Source organism: Camellia sinensis, chromosome 1 (genome assembly GCF_055761805.1).
Source record: "Camellia sinensis isolate YWXY chromosome 1, ASM5576180v1, whole genome shotgun sequence".
Taxonomy (NCBI): Eukaryota; Viridiplantae; Streptophyta; class Magnoliopsida; order Ericales; family Theaceae; genus Camellia; species Camellia sinensis.
This window is the reverse complement of record NC_138961.1, coordinates 135,478,691-135,503,329: the sequence shown is the minus strand read 5'-3', so window position 1 is coordinate 135,503,329 and position 24,639 is coordinate 135,478,691. Positions and strand designations below refer to the sequence as shown.

At 33.7% G+C, this 24,639-nt stretch overlaps 1 long non-coding RNA gene and 1 other non-coding gene across 2 annotated transcripts; one reads left to right on the top strand and one right to left on the bottom strand.

Annotated features, from left to right (window-relative positions):
• Window positions 1–7,816: 7,816 nt before the first annotated feature.
• Window positions 7,817–7,896, top strand: TRNAL-UAG (transfer RNA leucine (anticodon UAG)). Its single transcript has one exon. It is a non-coding gene; the product is annotated as a tRNA-Leu (tRNA).
• A 1,140-nt stretch (window positions 7,897–9,036) lies between these two features.
• LOC114317582 (uncharacterized) lies at window positions 9,037–10,877 on the bottom strand. The gene is made up of 3 exons (XR_014328521.1): window positions 10,740–10,877; window positions 9,370–9,437; window positions 9,037–9,280 (listed from the first exon to the last, which is right to left on the bottom strand). It is a non-coding gene; the product is annotated as an uncharacterized LOC114317582 (long non-coding RNA).
• Between the last annotated feature and the right edge of the window lie 13,762 nt (window positions 10,878–24,639).

Here is a 24,639-nt window from a genome sequence, read left to right as displayed (position 1 = left end):
AATAGTATGTCTAAGTCTTCACTAAATTGCAACGGCATACGCCGGAATTTAGCAGCATCAGGATACCTCTGCAACAATTACAAAGAAAAAAAATTTAACATTTACAATTATCAAAATTTGGTGTGTTTAAACAACAAAAACAAACAGAATATGTACATTAAGCAATTTAAATACCTCTAATTTGTTGGTCCATCACTCATCAGATGCAGATATAGCTCCAGTCAATGTGTCATGGCCTAAGCCTATCTTACCCCTTAACAGATTGTTCCACAAAAGCCAATCTTTTTTCAACACATCCCAATGGTTTTTCATTTGTATTCGTTGGTATGCTTTTCCATTCATAGTTTTAAACGAAGTTATGACATTTTCCCACCCGACCCTATCTAAGTGTGTACCAGGTCTGTGTCCGACCTTCACTTGGTCAACACAAAGCTTAATAAAGATTTCATTTGATTTTGCATTCCAATAAGCCTTAGTAGATGGTACTTGAGAGGATTTTCCCTTATTCTTCCTATTTTCAGATTGTGTTTCCTGTTGGGTACTCATTCTATGAAAGAAAAAAAAAAATTGTTTAACACATACTCATTAATCATTGGTTGCATTAAAACATAAGACTAGTACAAAATAACCATACATGGCATGATTAGTATAAAACATAAGATTACTACAATAGACGTCTCATCATTGGGTACACAACTTAGCAAAAAAACACATATCTAAAAGCCACCTACAATCATTTGAAGAGTAATGCAACTGATAGAATAACACAAATTGTGAGCAAACCCACAACAAGCTGCTTCATAAATGCTACGGATTGCTCAAGCATTTGGTTCTTTACTTTTAGTCCTACAGTCTCAATGTTTTGATCTTGATAAAGATTTGTCTCGTTCCTCAGCCTCTCTACCATCGTCACAGATTTTGGGGTACACCACCTCCAAAATTGACAATTTCTCTTCTCACAATTTACATACAGTCTTCCTTTTGAAGGCTTCTCGGATTCGGTTACCCTTATGGCAGCTCTTACACCACACTCACATTTCAAAGCCTCGTATCTCAAATCCAAGGTCTCAGCACTGGAAGCATAGTTACTAAAGGATGACATGCCTCTGCAGTAATTAGGAAGAATTGAATCCACATCCTCTAAAATTGATTGGGAACTTAAAGATGTTATACATGACTAACACTATTGTCCATGACCAACTACGTAAACAGAAAGAGTTTACATAAAACAATTATTGTCCATGACATGCCTTTGTAGTAAACTGTTAATGGTTCAGCAAACTGTTAATGGTTAATGGTTCAGCAAATTCATTCCTCTTTCTACATCAGGGAAATTATAATATTCATTCCTAAAGCGTAAGGAGGAGGTCTATGGTTAAGGGAAAAATAAGCAACTATGAACAACAATCTGAACTGAAGAAATGTAAAGGGAATCCCACATTTGTGGACAACTTATTTTAAATAAATTAAATTAAAAGGACTTATTGGGGGCATGAAAGAATAACAAGTAAGAAGTATTACAAAGGAACTTTCACCTGGTCAGCAGCCAACTATATTTACAAACTACAGATAAATCCAAAATAAGAGAATGGTAAACAATGACATATGGGAATTTTCTAAAACTTCTAATGTAGAGCTGAAAAATGAAAATAAAAATGTCCATGATGACAGATAAGGGAATACATCATTGAATACATCATTGACAGATAAAGGAATACATTATTAATAAAAACTTCTGATATGGGAATTTTCTAAAACTTGAGGTTTGAAAACATTTTGAAAACTTGACTTAATTGACTTATAGTAAAACTTTTCAAAATCATGTTAAAAAAAAAGTCATCTTTTAAAAAAATGTTTCAAAAAAGAACTTGAGAAATAAATTCAAAAAATTCAAAAAAAAATTATGAAACTTAAAGACTTTTTTTTATTTGATTTATTTTTTAAATACAAGTTGTTTTGAATTTATTTCTCAGCACCTGGACGACCTTATCTGTAGTACATATAATATAAAATGCTCATCTCAGAACATGGACCTTATCTGCAATACATCATTTACTATTTGATAAATTATTTATCAATTTATTCATATGTTTAAGGTATCTATCTCATGTCTGGGTATTTTCTAAAACTTCACAAACTAATTTAATTGATGAAGCTAAAAATTATCAGGTATCTACATCAAACACTAATTTATCACAAGCCAAACAATGACAGGAAAAAATTGTATCAAAAGCCAAACACACACAACAATCTTCATTAAAAATTATCAGTTATCTTCATTAAGATGTTATTTATGAAAATAAACTGAAGTTAAGTTCAGATAGAGAAAACAAGACAAGGGCAAGATGGAAGAGGAAATTTCAGACAGAGAGGGTGAGTCGAAGGAAGAAGATGTGATCTGTCTGTAAACCCTAGCTGAAATGTGTGTGTGTGTGTATATATATATCACAAACAAAAGGCATGAATCTTACCTTTTGTAGTGCAGATCTTGGAGAAATCTTGGAGAAATTTCGACTTCGATCGGCTGATCTTGGAGAGATATGAAGGATTGTCTTCATCGCCAAGAGGAAATGAGAAGACGAGTGTGAGGAGAGGAGTGAGCTAGGGCACGACGAAAGAGGGCTTATATAGTGGCATAACTGTAATTGTTGAAGTTTTGGAGGGGCATTTAAGTCATTTTATGCCCCTCCAAACAGTTGCGCGCTTAAGCGGAAATCAGAAGCACCTCCGGAGCAACTTGAGGAAATTGGCTTAAAATGACTTTTTTTAAGTTATAATTTGCTGCTTAAAGTTCCACCAAACAGATCAGAATGACTTAAATTAAGTCATAAGTTGAAATAAGCTGAAGTTAAGTTCCACCAAATAGGCACATTGATTTGTGGACATTGTGACCCAACTTTCTCGTTAGAGAATTGGATAAGTAGATCCGTAGGGAATTACTATCTGCTTTTATGGTGAAAAGTTAGGAGCGCAAAAAAGTTGCTAGTTTCAATAAATCTTTTACAGCCTAAAACAGTTATCCAAATAGTGGTTCTTAGATTACGTCAAGCCATGATAGGCCAACGATGATCGATGAAGACCACTGAGGCATGATCAATGGTCCAAAAGAAGTTTTTCCTTACTTAGTCATTATGAGCCAGGAATTTATAAGGTTCTCGCCACCTAGAGTGGGCAGCCCTCTATTTTAGATATGATGGACATGGGTGATGTAATTTATATGCTCGGATGGACGATCCTTAGGGATTGTTTTGGGAAAATTCTCGGTTTGTCTTCGATGACTTACATAAGGAATATCCTAGAATGATTCTAGATGCAAAATTGCAAACCCATTGACTTACCTATCGGTAAAAGCCAGGGCCTTAGCTATTGAGTGTATCCTCGAATTGTCTTTGGGAGAAACAGATGACCTATATTCCTTGATCTTTTTTTTGTCATGGGAGCCTAAAGTACGCTATGTGGGCGTATTCGGCATGATAAGTGTTATCTTTGGTAAATGGTCAACCGAGTTATTTAGACATTGACCTTGCTCATTAGATTGTGGATAAAATGCTTTACTAAGTAGTATATTAATTTGCTCCTTGTACGATTCAATGCACTAGTTGGGCGCATCTGCGCTAGTTGGGCGCATTAAGAATGAACGCAAATTGGTCACCAAAATATCATTAGAGAGGTAATTACGCAAGAGGTAGTGATCTTGAACCACTTCATGTGAGGCGCAAATGGTGGATTCCGTTGTATATGCTTATCGCAAGAGGTGTTGATACGGCTTATGCTTGGAATCTAGAATTGCGCAGACTGTGGTTGTGTTTTTTTTAAAATCGATCACTTATTTGTTATGAGATGATGGGATGTTGACACTATTATGGTTTGTGTCATAATGATTAGCAGATGATGATGTCAGCAGGCAAGATTGGCTCACTCACACGAGCAATTGCCCTTGGCGCTTGGGAGCGAGCAAGGATGAGATTAGTAGTTTATTTTTATTTGGAGCCAAGAGAGGCTTAAATTATCCACTATGCATGTCGCCTTGGTTACAACCAAGATGAGGTCGTGTTAAGGACCAAACATTTTAGTACCCACTTTCCCTGTTGTGCCTGTTATGATTAGCTAAATGCGAGATCTCATTTGGCGCCTGGAAGGCGAGCAAATAGAGAATTCGGGTTAGGCGCTAGAAAGCGACTAGACTAATATCTGTATGGTGTATCGAGTATGACGTCACTCTTTTGGAAGAGTTACTCCACCGTAGCATGTATTCATACTATATGTGCTTGGCGACTGAGTAATGAGGTGAGAGAATAGATCCATGTTTCCTCACCGTGTGAGTCTTACGTGTTATTATTGATATGACTTTTATTTATGTACCCTTTTGTGACTTTTGACTATGTCATAAGGTAAGGGGTTGATGTTCTGCTACTTTGGTATGTTGCCTGCGGTCATGTATGATTCGGCCTTAAGGGACATCACGGGAAAGCGGTCAATCCTAAACTAAATGGCATGAAGGCAAAGGGAAGATCATCTAGTATTACACCACTGTTGTATATTCACTGCCGGCAACTCACATCGCTCTGTATGAGAGGCGGATTGAGTGTGAATATATTGCAAGAATTAAGAGGGTCAAACATGCTCTTTTTGAGAGATTAGAGATATTTTTGGACCAGTGTAATTAGATGGATCTGGGGTATGTGAGACACTATTTCTGTTTTTTTTGGGTTGATGTCTCTATACTGGCTCATTTTGAGTTTCTAGTATAGAGCTTCCACATGCAGGTGTTCTCAGCAGTCGCACGGTGCAGTGGCTAATATGAGATTGTCCATTTTTGGAGAGATTGAGATAGAGATGTGGCAGTGTCATGCCAACTCATATGCGAGTGGGAGATATTAGACATTGGACGCCTCTATGGCATGACCCTTTGAACCTTTTGAAACCTGAACCTTTTGAACCTTATCCATGTAAGTTTGAATTTTGAATTCAAAACTTATTTGGATAACCACTCAGGTTATCTATATCTATCATATTAACTGATATAGATAGATGGATAGATGGATAGATAGATGTTGGTTGTTATATATTATATACATCTGATATGATGGATATAATATATCGATATCACAGATACGTTATGTAGTTTTTACCCATAACTTTTTTTCCCAGACTCTTTCTTTGACTCTCTCTCATTGAACAACAATCAAGCCATTTTGCACTGTGATTTGTGTGGGTGATATTCATTCTGTAATATCACTCCATTGCTGAGTTGATTGATCAAATTCAGGAAGCACGTGATTTACCCATGAGATCCTTCAATTCAGACTCTGCAGAAAAAGGTATCACCATATTTTTTTTTATATCCGTTACGCTTACCGTTGATTTACACTAATAATTGATTTGAAGTTGTCATTTTTTCCAAGACATGCCATACTTTGCATTCCACTCCCTCCTTGAAAAAGAACATATAAACTACCACAACCCTCTTCCTTACATTGGACATTCGGACCGGTTTTCATGAAAAACAAGACCAGCAAGACAAAAGCAGAGTTTCTACCAACCATTTCCATCTTTCTACAAATTCATATGAAACAAAGTAAACTTATAATCTATACCATAACTTGTATGAGTAAGTTGAAGATACTTAACGCGTATATTGAGAACCAACTATTCTTATTTTCATTGTCATAAACAACCAAGACCCCTGCAACAAAAATGCATTTTTTTTCAAAAAAAAAAAAAAAAAAAAATTGGTAGTGTTTTGAGTGATGCTGATGCTTTAAAATTGCCCAATGTTGAAGCAACTACCAATAACAAAGCATCACACACCCTATGCTAAATGCTAATGCTTCTGTCTTGTTTCAGAAATTGACCAATTAATCAATGATTTGGCAATCAAAAAGATTATCCATTATTTGTTTCTCATGAGATATGAAAAGAAAGTAAAATAATAATAATTTGGGTCCATTTTTTTGTTTTGCAATTCATCAATGTGAATAACAAGTGAAACTGAAGTGGTGAATGTACATATATAAAGTCATTAAATGCTAATACGCAAACAAAGTTCATAGACTTAAACATCAAAGGAAAAAAAAAATGGAAAAATTATTCATAAATTTCATTTGGGAAAAGTTATTTTATTTAGTTTTAAATGTTTTCTTTCAAATCAATTAGTCCTTTTTATTTTGAGTATGTTGTATTTTCTTGATTTGGGGATTTAAAAGTTTACTTGTATGTCCTTATGTGTGATTTTGTTTAGATTTTTTCCTAATGTTGGGTGTGTGTGGCTAAAGTAAGTTTTTACGTTTCTTTTTTTTTTTTTTTTTTTTGGTGGAGATTTAGTGTAATGATTTGTAGGTAGATGATGTTATCCCATTTGTGGTGTTATTGGTGTAGTGTTCGTTTCTTTTTGTGGTATTCGTCCCTATCGTAATATTCACATTTATTAATATCCAAACGTAATACTAATGTAACACATTAAAAAAAAAAAAAAAACTCCTTATTGTACTTTTTTCAAACGTAACACTCCAATATAACACTCTAAAAAAAAACTCCTTAGTGTAACATTCTAAAGTAACACACACAAAAATTTCTTATTGTAACACTCTAATGTAACACACAACAAAATTGCTTAGTATATTTTTTTCAAACGTAACACTCTAATATAATACACAAAAAAACTCCTTAATGTAATATTTTAATATAACATACAAAAATTCCTTAGTGTAACACTCTAATATAACATACAAAAAAACTTCTTGATGTTATTTTTCCAAATGTAAATACTCTAAAAAAAACTCTTTAATGTAGCACTCTAATGTAACACACAAAAACTCCTTAGTGTAACATTATAATGTAACAAACAAAAAAAAAAAAAACTCTTTAGTTTACTTTTTCCAAACGTAACACTTCAATATAACATTCTAATAAAATTTCTTAGTATAACACTTTAATGTACACAAAAAAAAACTCTTTGGTGTATTTTTCCCAAACGTAACGGTTCAATATAACACACACACCAAAAAAAAAAAAAAAAATCTTAGTGTACTTTTTTTAAACATAACACTCCAAGGTAACTCTAAAAAAAAATTGTGAGATTCTTCAAACCATTCTGAAAGGAGTACAAATATTCCTTAGTAAATTTTGAACAAATGTATAATTTCAAACGGTGAGTGCTACGTTTGAAAAAAGTACACTAAAGAATTTTTTTAGTATTTTTGTGTGTTACATTAGAATATGTAACATTAAAGTATTACATTTGGGAATATACTAATTGAAGTATTACGTTTAGGAAAAGTACACTAAGGATTTTTTTTACATTGAAGAGTTACGTTTGGAAAAAGTACACTAAAGATTCTTTTTTTTTTAGTGTTATGTTGTTACGTTTGGAAAAAGTACACCAATAAGTTTTTTAGTATGTTATATTGAAGTGTTACGTTTTGAAGTGTTATATTAGAGTTTGGGTTTTTATTCGTAATGTGTGATTTGTTCTAGAATGAGGGAAATCTAAAGCTTCTATAATACAAATTGCCCAAACATGTAATTTCGTATTTTGAAAAACATCACTTTTATCCCTAAAAAGTTAAACTCAAACATGTAAGTAACTACCTTTTTATATAATTTCCACTTCAATAAACTTTTGAATTTATAAAAAAAAAAATTGAAGACTAAACCATTCACAAAATCACATTTTAAAATTTATTGATGTTTCAACAAGAAAAACATTGCAGCCTAATTAAACTACAATAATACGTTCAGTTAAAAATAGATGAGTGGACACCAACTTAAAGAATATAATATAATAATATTATGTTTATTAAAATGCTCCAACAATGACAGTTTGGCCGAGTGGTCTAAGGCGCCAGATTTAGGCTCTGGTCCGAAAGGGCGTGGGTTCAAATCCCACAGCTGTCAATCTAGTTTTTACTTTTATTTTTTATTTTATTCTTCAAAACAAATTATTTTTTTGGTAAATAAAACAAATTATTATTTATAGGTAAACTACTTTTGAGATTTGAAAAAAATAAAATAAATTCCATAAATTTCTTGAATAATAATTGGAACATCTATGAAACTAAAGAAATTCTACTATACATACTCCTTGAAAGAGGCATACCATATACTCTTCTAATTATGTTGTTTTCTTCTTTAATTATGACATTTTTTTAATTTAAACTCACGAGATCTTTAGTTATAACTCATGTAATATTTAGTTATGATTTTTTTTTTTTGTCCTGATTTATAAAGTATGGAGTTATGTTATTTTTATTTTTTTTTAATTATAAGATACATATAATACGTACTCTTAAAAAGTGTATATATAGTCTTTCACATGAAACTAATGGGCAAATGATTTTGCTCACATCTACTCCGTTGTGTTTACTGTGCTTATTACCTTCAGTCACACATTCATTGCATGCAGCAGATTAAAATTAACTTTTCAGATTATAATAAGAAAAAGAAGAAGAAGAAGAACCAAATTTTAATCAGATTGGTTTCGTCAAGCAACACAATTATTAATTGGCACCTGCTATTAAATAATTATTGGAAATTAAAATCTAGATATACAAACTAATGAAGCAAGATTGTCTTAATCCTAGGCTTTTGCAGGTTGACACAGCTGCTCATCACTGTCAGGAAAGTGTGTATTCAGCCTGAAATTCAATCAGTAAGGCAAGCATATTTCTCGCACAATTCAACTTCATCAACTGGCAAGACAACCGTGTTTCTCAGGCAATTCAAACTTCTTCAGATAAAGCAATGACATGATAATGCCCAATTTCCATTTAAATTTCAAAAGGAAAGCAATCTTCCCATATCGATTCATCCTAGTCGGGGTGCTTTGCACTGTACATTAACAAGGCATTGTATGATTATGATATACGACTTCGAAAGCAACAAACAGAAAGGCCCTCGTACAGAAATCCATCAAAAATTTTGCAATTTCTTGAAATGTTTGATTTGAATCGCAGAACCATGGAACTCAGTAACACAAATTTCATCCCAACGACAGACTAAAAAAAAAGCTTCTATAAATCATTAATAACCTGACTATTAAGATCAAAGAGTCAAATATATCAAAAACATGCATTGCTAAAATGGCTGTCAACATGCACCAAAAACAAAACCTGAATTGTCAAAATCCATAATGAAACAAAGAAGCATTTCATTGCCCATAGACAAGGGTCTAAATCAACAACCAATCCCCTAAAAACTCTAATAACTGGCCCATAAATTGCTCCCAATGACAATTATGTGTAAAACATTTCTGGTAGTCCGTGCTCTACTTGATCTTCTTCTTTGGTACATAGATCAAGGAAATTAATTCATATCAAGAAGAAGAAAAAAATAATATCAATTGATGGATTACAGACAAAAGCAATATACCTGGTTGCTGTGCCCACACACTTCTTTTTCTTGCAGTTGACAGCACGAGGATGCGACTAGCATAACATCTGAAACACAATTCAACACTCGGAAGTATGAATAAAACTCACACAAAATTGATCTGCTTTGTAAATAAAGTAAAAAGGTAAAGTATCATACTATGGAAAAAGATGAGAAAAATACTGAAGAAAATGTGGCAAAAAAGTCAACAAACAGATTTCAATGCCTCTTCCTTACGTTCTATTGAAGGAGATGGAACGGAATGAAATGGAATGGTCATTCCTTAAGCTCTTCGATGGAATGATCATTCTCTTACAATGGTGAATGATGATTCCATTTGTAATGTATTTTTCATTATTTTTTTTAGTCAACAAAATATGGGAATGAATATTTTGATGAAATCATCATTTCATTCTACTCCATTCTAGTGAACCAAACACTACCTTATAGTTGTCTAACGGAATTCTTAGGTATTGATAGTTACATTAAAAAAAAAAAAAAAGTAAAACAATAAACTGTGTCAATGATTTTGTTCAGGGACAATAGGAGACCAGGAGAGATAATGTGTGTGCACAAGATTACACTTGTGTGTCTAGCACCTAAAGGGGGGTGTTGTCAAGATGTGCATAGAAAGATTAAAGAGAGACAGAGGGAGTAGCAGTAATGGTGTAGTTGAAAGCTCCATGCTCTAATAAAATTAATATATATATATATATATATATAGAGAGAGAGAGAGAGAGTAATCATAATATGAGATTTGCCAATCATATCCACACTGTTAATACATTTGGCTTGCAAAAATCCTTAACTTGAGTGCAAATTTCAATTAACGAGTAAATTGCAAATGAACTAAACAAGTTTGAGAAACCAGTAGACTGACTTCGAATTCATTTAAAGAACTAAAGTGAAATGGTCGATCCCAACAGGCACTGATTATCTTCAACAGATTTTAAATGAGGCAAGAAAGAATTCAAGACGAGTTTGCACAGCTTTGAACTTAGTCCTAAAGAGCATCATCAAATCCATTTAGGTTGCATTTGGATTTATGAATTTGAAATGAATAGATTTAGCACCACTTCAATGTAGCACTGTAGATTTATATTTGAAAATGAAATTCAAAGCTTTAGATTGATGAAATTGAAATAACTAGGTAAAATAGAGTTATTTCAAATCCAATGATTCTACCATAACAATAATCTTAACAAAATTCATATTTCGTGACTATATTCAATCTTCCACTCTATGATTATCTAAATAACTCTTTCTACAATTTTTTTCTTTTTTTTTTTTTAAAATTTTAGTCAAATCTCAAAATTTCAAAAAACAGTCATCCAAATGGAACATAATAATAAAGATCAATTCGAACTTACGTGCGGCAGATCATCTTGTCCTGGTTATACTTTCGAGCCAATGCCATCAAAGAAGGCTCTATGATACACCGCCACGAAGCCTCAAAACAAGATGCAGAGTCGACTCTGTACAATCACATTCCATTCATATCACAATACACCACGAGAATGATTCATAAATATATAAAGCCTCCGATTGGGAAGTGGGTTGGCTTTTTGGCTTTTTGGTTTTTTGGTTATTTTAGCCTGAGCCTAAAAAGCCTAGTTTGGGAAGGATTTTTTGGCTTTTTTGACTTTTTTTGTGAGAGAGGAGTGTAATGATTATGGGTTGGATTTGATGTTTTGTTTTTTGTGACTAAAATAGCCTATTTTATTTTTTGTGGCTATTTTAGCACTTAACCCACCAAAACCAACTCCCCAAACTATTCCAAACAAACACTACAACAAAATGATTCTTTAATGACAAAATCACTTCGTCTCCAATAGTGAAATTTTCGTCACCAAATTGATCCGTGACGAAATAATTCCGTCACCACGTTCGTCATCAATTCGTCGTCACTAAAAGTTCACCACGTTCGTATCAATTCGTCGTCACTAAAAGTACCTAATGATGAAAATTTATTTTGTCACCTATAACATCTATTTCGTCACTAGAATTAAATAAAATTTTATTATATTTGTTTTGGGTGACAAAATATTTCGTCATTAAAAATAACGATAGAATTTTTAGTGACAAAAATATCGTCACCAAAAGATGGAAAAAAAAAGACCCTTCAGTGACGAAAACTTTTGTCAACAAATATTTTAATTTAGTGATGAAATAGTGAATATGTGTGACGAAATTATTTGTTGAGATTAAAAAGTTTTAGTGTCAATTTTTTTTCGTCGCCAATAATAAATAAATTTTAAAAATTGGGGGGGAGGGTTATATTTGCGATTTTTTTTTTCAATAAACAATACCTGTACATTTTAATAATCTATTAAATAAAATATCTAATACAAATCAATATAAAATTAAACTGTTCATTATCATAAAACCCAAGCAAAATACATGTCTCATAGTATCAAGAAATTAATATATAGCATCCAAACTATAACATCTATTCTAGTAAAACAAAAAACTACAACACAATCAAAATAACTTGTGCATTTTAATAACCTGCTGAATATAATATCCATTATAAATCATTACAAAAACATGTTCATTTGGTAACATCAACAAAAACCTGTTCATTTTAATCTATTCAATAAAATATCAACAAAAAGATAAGATCCATCACAACATAATCATAACCCACAACAACATAGTCAAAATACATGTTTGGTAATATCAACAAAAAGTACAACTACACTGTGATGGATGTGTCTGGTAATATCAACAAAAAAACTCTTGCTACGAAGGTTACCAAATTCGTTCATCTCCAATCTACCATTTAAAAAAGAAAAAAAAAAACGACAACAACAAAAGGTTGAGGTAGCCATTCACTAAATATGTTAATATGCAACTTAGAAGAGAAAAAATAAAAATTTCAAATTAAATTTTAAACCAAATTTTACCGTGCTTGTTCCGTAAATTTTTACAACTTACATTAGTTCCTCCCAAGGTGTTTATGATATTTCTCAACCTTTTAATGACTATTTTAAGATTTTACTCCCTAACGGCCTATTTTCAAGCCTAAATGTTTTCCAACCGAGAGTCCTATGATTGTTCTGTAAGTTTTCACAACTTATGTTGATCCCTCCCAAAGTGTTCATGATAGTTTATGATAATCTCAAGATGTTTGTGATGTTTTTCGGGCCTTTAGATGCATATTTCACTATTTTCCCGGGACCTTGTGCCTAAATGTCAAAAGTAGTTTTTTTTATTCTACCCTAGTTGAATAAGAAATGTTGTACTAAATTAACATATAAACATAATATACTAACCAAGAAGCTTGTCCATCAGAATCTGAACTTTCCCCACTCTCAAAATTTCCCGTGATACCTTTCTGCGTCAAACACTCTATGATACTTTGTATCTTCTTGCTTTGTTTCTTCTCTGACTTTTGAAACCTTGCAATTTGTTCATTTTGCTGTCCTATTTGTATCTCAAGGTGTTGAACACAGTCACTATTTTTAGTAGGTGCAACAGTAGTCTTCATAGAAGAAGAAGGCCTCAAGCCGAGTCCTTTCACATAACCTGACCTTGGCTTAAGCACCTTGACTGACAACTCCTCTAGGCTCAAGGGGATCACATCAGTCTGCGAGAGGTGTTCTGCTTGCGTCTGTATCATGTTGTCCTGTTAATTTAAAATAAATCGAACAATTATTAGTTATTCTACCCTACAAAGCAAATAAATAATTTTATCAAAATTAATATGCATTGCCTTGTACATACATAATTAGCTTGGCTCTCCGACGAAATCCATTCATGCGTGTTCGAATTATAGTGGATGGACTTGTAAAATTCTGCCAACTCTGTTAACAAAACCAATCCTATGTTTGCTAAGAAACCCACAATTATATAAATATTCTGGTTATGAAAGAAAAAATCATCCCAATAACAACTTGCAAATTGAAAACCTAGAGAACATATTAGCTAACCCTAAACTTTGCAACGCCGTTGAACTTTCAACAGAACAGAGGACACTGCAACATCTAAGCAATAGTTGTTTTTTCCAGTACTAGTATAGTTTCAAATACTCTTTTTGTGCTATTTTTGATTCAATGGCAGTTGACTGTTTTATGGTATATATAATAAGTAAAAATGGTAGTCAATAAAAGAGTTGAGGAACCATTTGTTCAACATGGTTTCAATTCAACTAAGATCATTTACATAAACTATAACTACTTGAACTATTTGATGCAACCACCAACTGAGAACTTTTAATATGCCAAGAGCTCTTACAAAAAGTAAGCAGAATACCTATCAGGACTAGGGGCTTTGTTATCGCAAGGCCCAAAAACAACAGATTTAATTTCAACCTAAGAAACATAAGAAATAAGCAAAGGGAGATGAGATTCAGATAAACAAGGTTGAATAAGCTCACCAACTTTGGCTTCCCTATCCCTAGGACAATCAATAGAAGAACAAGTATATTTTTGAAATGAGAAGTAGTATTCATCATACTTTTCATGCCTATTACCATCAGAGTCATCTATAGAGAGAGGATCTTGTTCTTAGCTCTGTCAATTTTCAGCTTCTTATGAAATTAGGATGCATTCTGATGCCCAAATGTTATACCATTATCCCTGGGCCTTTTGTTTTAAAAAATATTCCTCAGCAAGAAGAAGATCAACATATGCAGCAAAGGCAGTCTTTTCAGAAGCAATAGCAGCAACATGATCAGGATTAGATTGAACATCAATTTGGAGCTTTTCTAACTGAACTTTGCTACAGCAACTCTAACTGAGGTATTACTATAGTGAGCCTTTTTAAAAGATTTAAGAACTGCTTTAAGAGATTTGAGCTTAGAGACAAGTTGGTACATAGGACTAAAAATTAAAAAAATTGAAAGACATACGATCATGTTTTGCTTCAGGCCTAACCATAACAATTCCAGAACTGCTTTATTTTCGCTTTTGAACAAGAAGGAATGGGCAGTTCATAAGGGTCAAATACATCACACAATCCAAAACAAACATAAAAAAACTAGTCTAACATTCTAATGCATGTGGGCAAAGTAATAACAGAGTACCAAGAGCATCTCCAATCCTTCACCAATTCTTTCATCAAATTCAAATCATTTCATCAAACTTGTATCAAATCTTTTTCACCAAATCAAGGATGAACCAAATCCTTCACCAAATTTCCAAGAGTCGCATTTTTATTCAAATTTGATGAAATTTTAAAAAGAGCAAGTATTGGAAACAAATTTTTAGAATAAGTTTGGAATTTTTCAAAAAGATTTGATGAAACAAAGAGAGTAAGGATTGAAGTGTTCACATCAAGCCCAAAAGATGCAACCACCAACTGAGAAAATGAGTAGAAAAGAGCAATGTGTAGAACACCAAACAAAATACATTTTGATCCCAGAGAACAATTTTCTTATTTAAAAAAATAATATCAATCTTGGTAAAATGCAGCAGTCTTATCAGTTGACAAAAAATGAGGTTGCCTACTACATCACACAACTCATCAAGTGAAAAGTGGCCCATCAAACATGCTAGAGTTACTACCCCTGTTTTAGCTAATTCATCTGTTTCTGAATTGGACAATTCAGGCACCCTTGATTCAGCTAACCAAGGATCTCTACCTCATTCCTCCATCTATTCTAATTAAATCAAATACCCTCTGTTGTCTGTCACCTTCCTGAAACCAATATAATGACCTCCATCTACTCATAGCTATTGTTTCCATGATTTGATTAGTACTAACAAGAATACTTCCCTATTTATTTGTTGGCATCACTAGTTATATTAGTGTTTACTAATATATGCATCACTAGTTAAATTTTTAGATTTTCTATTGTGTTTCACTACGCAAGGATACAAACTGAATACATAGTTATAGTTGCATTCTTACTAATCGTTAAATTCTTTCCAAAACTAGAAGTCTTTGATATGCTACCATGTAATATCTTGTTTAGCAGCAAGTTCTTGTAATCACCCTAACAAAGAGAGTAGTTCTTTCACACAAAAAGCAAAAACTTGAGCATAACCAAGCAACAAACTGAAATAAACCCCTATGCTACACCATTTTTCTCTAATCCTTTCCATTTATCACCTCAATTTCAGTTTCAAAAAATATAGAAGGCAATAATTACCTTCTATATTTCAGTTTCAATTTCTATGCAATAATTACCATGTAATTTCAATTTCAATTTCAATTTTCATGTGTCATGCCTCTTTTACTTGACCATAATTACCTCAAAGCGTTGGATCATCGGCTTCTTATCAACATCGTGAACCTTCTTCCACCTACAAATGCTCAAGTCTGGTAATTGCGTTCGAACCTCTATGCCAATCTTGGAGGCCAACTTAGAGGCTTGACCTCCTACTGGTGCACGGAACTGTTCAGGTACATGAACCAACATCTTTCCATCTTTCTCGATAATGCGTTGGGTTTATATGTCGCATGTTGGACCACGACCACGTCTGTCATGTGATGCTGTAAGGAGATAATATTAGTTGAGTTAATAAGTAAACAAATGCAAGTTAGACCTTAAATTGAATATAAACAACTTTGCAAACTTACCAACACTGCTAGATGCAGTCACCTCATGCACAGGTTGCACATTATGAGGTGGTAAGGGTTGGGTACCAATCTCTTGACCTGGGGGATCCATCCCTTCTTCTGGGGTGGAGTTAATGGCCTCGAATGAGGCTATAAACGTAACCCCGGTGGCATCTCTTGTTCTTGAAATAACATAATCGAATAGTAAAGAAGATATTTAACATAGTTAAAATATATTTTAAAAAAGATATGATGTTTAAGATATATGAAGAAGATATTTAAATAGTAAAAGATATGTTCGCACACAAATATAAAATAATGTATATAATACCTTGCAATAAAAGGAACCCAATGACTCATTATCACTATCGTTCTCACTCTCTGATGGATTATACTCATCATCATCATCATCTATTTCAACCCTAATTCCCTTTTCCTTTGCATTTGCACATTTGGGCTGAACCACACTCATCAAAAAATTTGTAATATTCTTCACTCCAAGATTGTTCATTACCTCATAGTTCTTCTTGATTCGCTTATTTCTTTGTTTCTCATATTCTGTTAGCTTCTTAGTTCTCAAATCACCTGGTTTCAGCCATTGTCTTTTTCCTTTGACCATTTTCTACAACTATATAACATAATTCAACTTTAATTGGAAAATATAGACAATATAATTATTCACCATTAAATAAAAGAAGAAAAACATAATCCCAAAATATCCAAAACACCTTAATTGAAAGGTACTTTACGTAAGCTTATCATACCAAAATAGATCAAATGTTTCTAGCGAACTTGTCGCCAAACCATAATCCAAAAGGTACAAAATATAAACTTGGCACATGACAAAAGTACTCAAAAACATTACTCATCATGTGAACCATGTATTTTTGGAAAGCAACATCGTGAAAATTTTATAGTTCAATTTGTATGAGCTCAAAATCTGTGATGTGTATTGCCACTTAAACCTTTGACAGTCTAACATCCAAATTAGATTTATAAGATTGCAATAGACTTTGATTTACCACGAGTAAAATGTAGTTAAATATGGTACCCAAATGCAACATTTAAGTAGGGAAAGAAATGCGAACAGAAAAAAGACGAATGTAATAGTTATATATGTTAGGAAAAGTTGTTAGATTTATAGTCCAAAAGGAAAAAAATATATATATATATTTTGTTGGTTCCACCTTTGACATTAACCATATTGTAGAGTAGTGAAGGTTTCCATGGAAAAAAAATCAAGACAAGAGATCCTCTTCTTAAAAGAGGTGATGTTACTGTAATGCATATATTTTAACTCCAATTAGGATTAATGATCATTGATGCTTATTATAATTATGTTTTGCATTAATCATATATTACATTTGATTTTCTAATTGTTATACATAATGCAATATTACAAATTCTAAAAATATTTTTTCATAGACATCCTAACCATATTTTTATTTTTATTTATTTTTTGCTATATCAATGTATAGAATTTTATTACTTTTTAACTAAACTTGATTTTGAAATAGAATAAATATGCGTTTATTTTCATTTTTTTGTTTTGAAAAACAGCTTAGATATGGTAGTGAGTATGCAGAGAAAGCTTAAAGCAGTGGCAGTAGTAGTACAAGAAGCCATGGCCATGATCATATGTTGAATGAAGAATATGGAAGATATATTTATCCTACAAATGAGTCACCTTCTATCTCCTATAACAATAAGGCAAAGCAGCAGCAGCAACAGCTCAGGCAGAGCAGCAGTAGCTCCATAATTCTAAAACTATCAAGTTGCTCCATAATTCTAAACAATGGGATCTTTTGATAAGGCAGAGTAGCAACAGCCATAGCAATCAGATGCAGCCAAGGCCAAAGTCCACAGACAGAGCAGCAACAGCAGCCAGCTGCAGCCAAGATCACAGTCCACAGACAGAGTAACTAATACTACAGCAGCTGCAGCTGCAGCTGCAGTTCTCACTATGGTATAGTTAGACAGTTATAGTCAGGTTTAGTTAAACAGAGCAGATAAAAGTTAATTTGGTTGGGGAAGCAAGCTAATTTGGCTGATTGTATTGTTGGTGGAGGTGTTAGGAGATTTAATATATAGGCAACAAATTGTTGATGGGTTTGGTGAATCAATGGTTGAGCCATGGTTGGCTGCTCATGGTGATCCTTCTAGGTAACATGCTTTTGGTGTTCTTACTCATTTGCTCATAATTTTAATTTTTATACCTTTGATTAATTTTGGGTTTTGCATTAAATTGGAATTAACAGTGATATTTTTTTTTATCAGCAAACAAAGGAAGTATATAAATATTAAAACACAATTACAAAATAAGCATCCAGCATAGCTAATTGAAACCAAACCAAAATTGGCATAAAAAAGCTAGCCCAGCATCCGCTAACAATACAGCAATTGGTAAGAAACCAACTAGAGGAACCACAGAATACCAACCAAAATCAGTAAAACAAAGTAGACCTCTTACCACCACCCAAAAACCAGAGAAAAACAACCAAAACATAGGAGAAAAAAACACCAGCAAGTAGCACCAATAAAGTACCAGCAGCAGGCACCAGAAAAATAGCACCAAAACAAAGAAGAAAATAAAAGCACCAGCAGCAGATCAGTAGCAGGAATGCACAACTTCAAAATAGATCAGAAAAACAAGACACCAGGCCATGCACAACTTCAAACTAGTCTGCTTGCACCAATCATCAGAAGAGAAAAGAAATAAGAAATAAGGCTAATAACACTCCAGCAGCTGCACACAGAGGAGAAAAATAGAACAAGCACAGCTTCAACCTATCCCTCTTCTACAAAACTTAATTTGTTGTAAGTTAAACAAGAAATCATTGACAGAGAAAGGCAGCTTCGGATCAACAGCTCTAACCCATATATAAGTCAAGTCTCACTAGTCTGAACTATGGAGTTTCTAAAAAAATGCATATTTTCATTCTACATAACAGCGACGTAATTCCAATTCCATGGAAATCCATGAAAAATCGCGTCTTGAATTAGCAGAACCTAAATACAACATTGAATGGGGACCGACAAGAACAAAGAAACTACAACCAAAGTCCATATAACTCTATTGGCATGAAAGCTATGAACCAACATCTCTATTATAAAGCAAGAACTAACAAGATAGACAACGGTTTAATGATGTCCAGCTTGGGGTTTGTTTTTCATTTGAATCTTATAAGTGGAATTCAATGCTCATTTACATTCTACGTGTGAAATAAATTGATAATATTGTCCATTGATCATATCAATAGTACAGTGGTTTCTTATTTTGCCTCATGTACATAATCCTAAAAATATTAATAGATGCATAATCAACCTTATAGTGGTTTGATGGAAAAATATTACTTCTAAAAATACATACAGGTAAACAAATTAATAAAGATAGGGGCATGTTCATGCAAGAGAGAGAGAGTCTGAAGAAATGGTAACTGAAATAAGTTTTGTAATCAAGTTTTTCTACAATGGAAGCATCAGTTATGGTATTTACATTGGCTTCACATTGGTTCATCCAGTGGTTCTCCAAAACACTAGATCACTACACCATTCCATCTCACCCTCTCATTATTCTCCAAAACACTATTTCACCTGTTTTCTACAATCTAAAAAAACATTACAAACAAACTTCACAAACACACACACACACACACACATATATATATAAGATCAAATAATTCAAGATTAACCCTCATTCCATAAGAATCCACATACTACACATTCAAATGGACAAGTTTGGATGGGTTTGGGTGGGTTATAAATGGGATGGGTTAGGATGGAAGTGCTGGCAGATGCGGTGGCTATAGGGGTAGTGGGGGAATGGCGGTGGTAGAGAAGTGGTTGTGGTAAGGTAAGTGATGGTGGTTGCGTAGTTGGGCTGACTCAAAGAACAAAAAATAAATAAGTTAGGTTGGGTTATCTAATGGATAATTATTAGGTAGTTTAGTACTTACCCACCATGCAAGATTCAAAATTTTTTTTTTTATAGATTCATTTTAAATAGGTCTAAGTAGGTCATGACTCATTTAAATTTCTAATGAGATTGGTCTGTACTTACCCTTCTCTTTCTCTAGGAGGAGTCTAGCATGCACAGTTTACCAAACGAAAAAAAATCAAATTTGTAATTTCTACTACAAGTATAATGTATAACTTCAAAGTCTCATGGAATCTACAAGGCCCAATCAAGGGAAAAATAATATACAATCTAACTTTATTCACTAATACATCAAATTCCGGTACTGTTTCTTTCAAAGTGGAAATGGCCTGAATGATTCTGAACCCCTAAATGACTGAAAACTTTACATCTTATAAGAACAAACTCATGAAACCTAGAGATTCATATCTTTCTAGAAACCGATTTATATTGATTTCCTTGTTGAGAAACCAAATTGTGAATATTTTTATTTTTTCAAAAAAGGCATGCCCATTAGAAATATAATGAATCAATTATGGCTCACATGAATGGACAGTAATTGTTCCAAGTTACATGAATCATATTGAGACCCAATGATGTTTTTAACTAAAGATGAAATATAGCATTTTAAGTTAGTGACATATTGGCTAAGCTCCAAACATTGTATACAACATACATACATATAAATACCCCTAAGTGAAAGGGGAGGAGGATGCAGCTCATGAGACTCAAATCACCAAGCTAAGCCCTGTAATTGAGAAGCCATTTTGATAATGGTAATTCTTTTAAATTTAATAAAATAATAGTAGTCCAAAAGCATAAAGTAGGCAACAAATTAATCAGCATTTTAGTGGGTCATGCAAGAGTTCTTAACTAAGTTAAGAAATTAAGTACCAAAATTCAAATAAAATGGTTCAATGGAAAATAAATTCAAGCTTCTTTACAGAAAATAAGCAAACAATGGTTCAATGGAAGCTGCGTAAATGGCCAAATTCCACAACCCCAATACATAATCTTCTTCTCTCGACACAAATTCAGTCCTTAGGCCTATTTTCAAGAGGTGAGATTAGATTAACACGAACAAAGAAGCAAACCCACTAAAAAGCAAGGCAAACCCAGAATTGGTAATATAGCACCAATTGAATATTTGGCTTTCACAAGCCCCTAATAGCACAAATCAACCCAACAAGAAGAAAATCAAGACATGTGAATCCAAAAGAACAGTTATAAAACCCTAATAAAAAATAGCAAACACAGATATGACAGAGCCAAACAAATATTCGGAGATAATGAAATTCGAGTATCAAATCAAAAATTGAGAAATGGTTTGTAAAGCACATGGCGTGTTTGGGAATTTTGAAGAGGAAATTTCAAAAATGGAGTGATTGTAAGAGAGAGAGAGAGAGAGAGGGGGGAATCCGAACATAACTCAAGAATGGAACAGTCAATCGTCGCCGCCGCCGAATGGAGAGCACCGTTCGAAGTCGAAGTTGTCTTTCCTTCGAACCGTCTCTCTTCTCCCTCTCTTCTACTAGGTTTTGCAGCTTACAAATTCTATGTTCAGAAGCCAAACGAAAAATTAGTAGAGCCTATTTTGGGTTTTCTTTTGCCGCTCAATTTTCCCTCCGAAATTGGTGACAAAATTATTATTAACAACGAAACTGTTTTCTCACCAAATGATATAAAAATATTAAAAACTATTGGTGACGAAAATATATTCGTCATTAATAATTTTATAATTGTTGACTAATTTTTTCCTCACCAAAAGTCTCAAAATTTTGGCGCCATCCAAAAAAAAAAACGAAAAAATCTTCAGTGACAAAAAAAATAAAAATAATGATGAAAAATAATTTCGTCACCTAATTTTTTTATTATATATGTAGATTGGTGACGAAATTTTTTTTTTCTCTCTAAAAATGGTACATTTGGAGACGAAATATTATTTTCTTCACTAAAAGGTACGTCTTTCGTAACAAAATTTATTTTCGTCATTAGTTTTTGTCTCCAAAGACTCTTTTTGTTGTAGTGAAATATAAGTTTTTCAAATAAAACCTTTCTGAATGTTGTAATCGGCGAGTGTACGGCCATCTTTGAGCTGTTTACCGGTGAATATCAGGCATTGTTGGAATACCTGAAATCAATCACATCCATAATCGAGGAAAAAATTTATGATTTTCGAATTCAATAACACACTTTCAAGTGCACAAAAATACCTTCTTTGTCCTGAATCTTGGCCTTGACATTGTCAATCGTGTCACTCGACTTGACCTCCAGGGTTTATGGTCTTCCTGGTTAGGGTTTTCACGAAGATCTGCATTTTATCTCACCCACACAGCAAATTTACAATATGTTTCTGAATTATATATCTCCGGTTAAAAGATTAGGAGTTTTTCCTATCTTCAACAATGGTGTTTTCAAAGGGCACCATTGGTTCAATTCATAAATTCCTTTGGGGTTTATTATTAGTAAAGAGTTATGTTAGAGACCCTAAATAAATTATCAAACCTCTTCCATGAGTGCCTTTTTTGAAGGAGGGGTTGGGTGGACTGCGGGGGAGAGGGAGGTTGAGGTGTTTCTCAATTGGTGTTCATTGTGTTTGAATACATTTTTGAAGGTGGGGGATTTGGGTGTTACTGATTGAATCTCTTCTGGGTTTACGGTGGATGTGTTCTACAAGTTCGATTCAGGTGTTGTTTATTTGATTTTTTCTGTTATTGGGTGTAATGTGTTTTTTGGATTGGGTTCGGATGTGTTCCACGTAAGTGTGGTGGGCAATGTTCATATGGGAGTAACTCGGCTGGTTATGGGGTTTGGTGTTTGGTGATGTGGATATGATGGGTTTTGTGTTTTGATTGTCTTATTGTTTATCTGCTTATTGTTTGGGTCAGCAATTGTCTTGGTAGTGTGTCAAATTTTATATTGTTTGCCAATGGTGTAGTGCCATGCCATCAACATTACTGTTGTTTCCCCCCCCTCCCTGTTCTTTTTGGTAATGTTCGAATGTGCTAAAGGAGTTGTCAATGGTGGTTGGGGTTGTAATGTGTTGATACTTTTGTTGCTGTTTGCTGTCCCAATGTTCCAATGTTATTTTCTGAATTAACATTAACATTATATATTTAAAAACACAAATAGTTTATGGAGTTTGGTATTTTGCTGTTGTTTTATTAATCTCTCTGGATTGTCGTTTACGATAGAACATTGTTTTTAAGTGGCTGTGCAATCATATAAAACTGTGGTTACAAATGGTCGATTGGTTGTACGTAGTCACAGCCTTGTTATTATAAATATGTGTGGGATTTTTTCTAAAGTATTACTGTCTTTCTTTTTCCAGGCATGGAGTTCGCGTTGTTATTGTTGCTACGTACATTCGAGCAGACAAACGCGGTGTTTCGTATTCACCAAACATTCACATATGCTCGGTTGGTTGACACTGTTTGCCAAAAATTTGATATATGTGAGCGGAGATTGGTTTATTTCTTGTTCATCATTCCTAGTTACAATAAGTTTAAGGTTGAGTGCGACAATGATGTCCAAAACATGTTGTCACTTGCAAAGTCATTTGGTCTTGATCATATTGACGCGCTAATTCAAATGCGAAATAATGTGCCAGGCAGTCAACTTGGTGTAGCAACGTCCCCCGATGATGGGCTGAGCGAGCTAACAGATTAGCGGACACCCGATATAGAGGACCATACTGATTTGTTATCGGATTATTGTCCCTATAAGAAGAAGACGTTGTTGTCTACTGGATGGGCGTTCGGTATTACAAATGTTGGCCAATCTTTTTTTGGGGGTGTGCATGAATTTTGGATGGTACTTTGCAAGTATGCTGTTAAATGCGGTTTTCAATATAAGTACGTGAAAAACAACTCCATCCGTGTCACTGCTATATGCAAGTTTGCAACGTCCACTAGGTGTGAGTGGTTGATACACTCAAGGGTGTCTGCTTAGAACGAGATTTTTTGTTTGAAAAGGTTCAATCACGTGCATTCTTGTGGGGCTGTTGTATGGACATACAGAAGCCCACGAACAGGGTCAGATTTAGTATCCGACGTTATGGCATGTCGTGTGTGTGAACAACCACTCACACGCCCAACGAATGTGGTATTTGACATGAAAGACGGCTATGGGTTAGACATTAGTTACCGGGTTTCTTGGTTAGGGGTTGAAAAAGCGTAGAGTGAAGTATTCGGTGATCACGATATGTCGTTCAACCAACTCAGGTGGTATAGCGATGCTGTAATGCAAAACAACCCACATAGCTATATCAATTTGGATTTCGATCAACAAACTAGACGTTTTGTCAAATATTTCATATCTTGTCATGCATGCATCGATGGGTTCAACAATTGTTGCCCGCTTCTATTTATGGGTGGTACATTTCTGAAGAGAAGGTTCAAGCGGACGTTACTTGCGGCTACCGCTAAGGATGGGAACCAAGGTATGCCGTTTATTTTTGTAATGGTTCGTTGTACAGTTTCATAGTTGTGTTACACTATTGTCACACATCACAACATGGATTTCATATTTCTGTTTAAATTTATTTTTTATTTTGCAATCCAGTACGAACTTATTGTTGGCTTATACGTTACATAAACACATCTTATGTAGGTTTATTCCCTGTCGCTTTCGTTATTGTCAATTCTGAAAACACATGTAACTGGGAATGGTTCTTATGTCATTTGTCCGAAGTTGTAGATTATTCCAGGACTTTAACTTTTGTGTCCAACCATAATACGGGGTTGGTACAATCGATGCGTACGGTCTTCCCAACCGCACACCATGCATTTTGCTTGCTACATCTGCAGATGAATCTTCGAGACCGCATGAAATATGTTAATACTGATCAG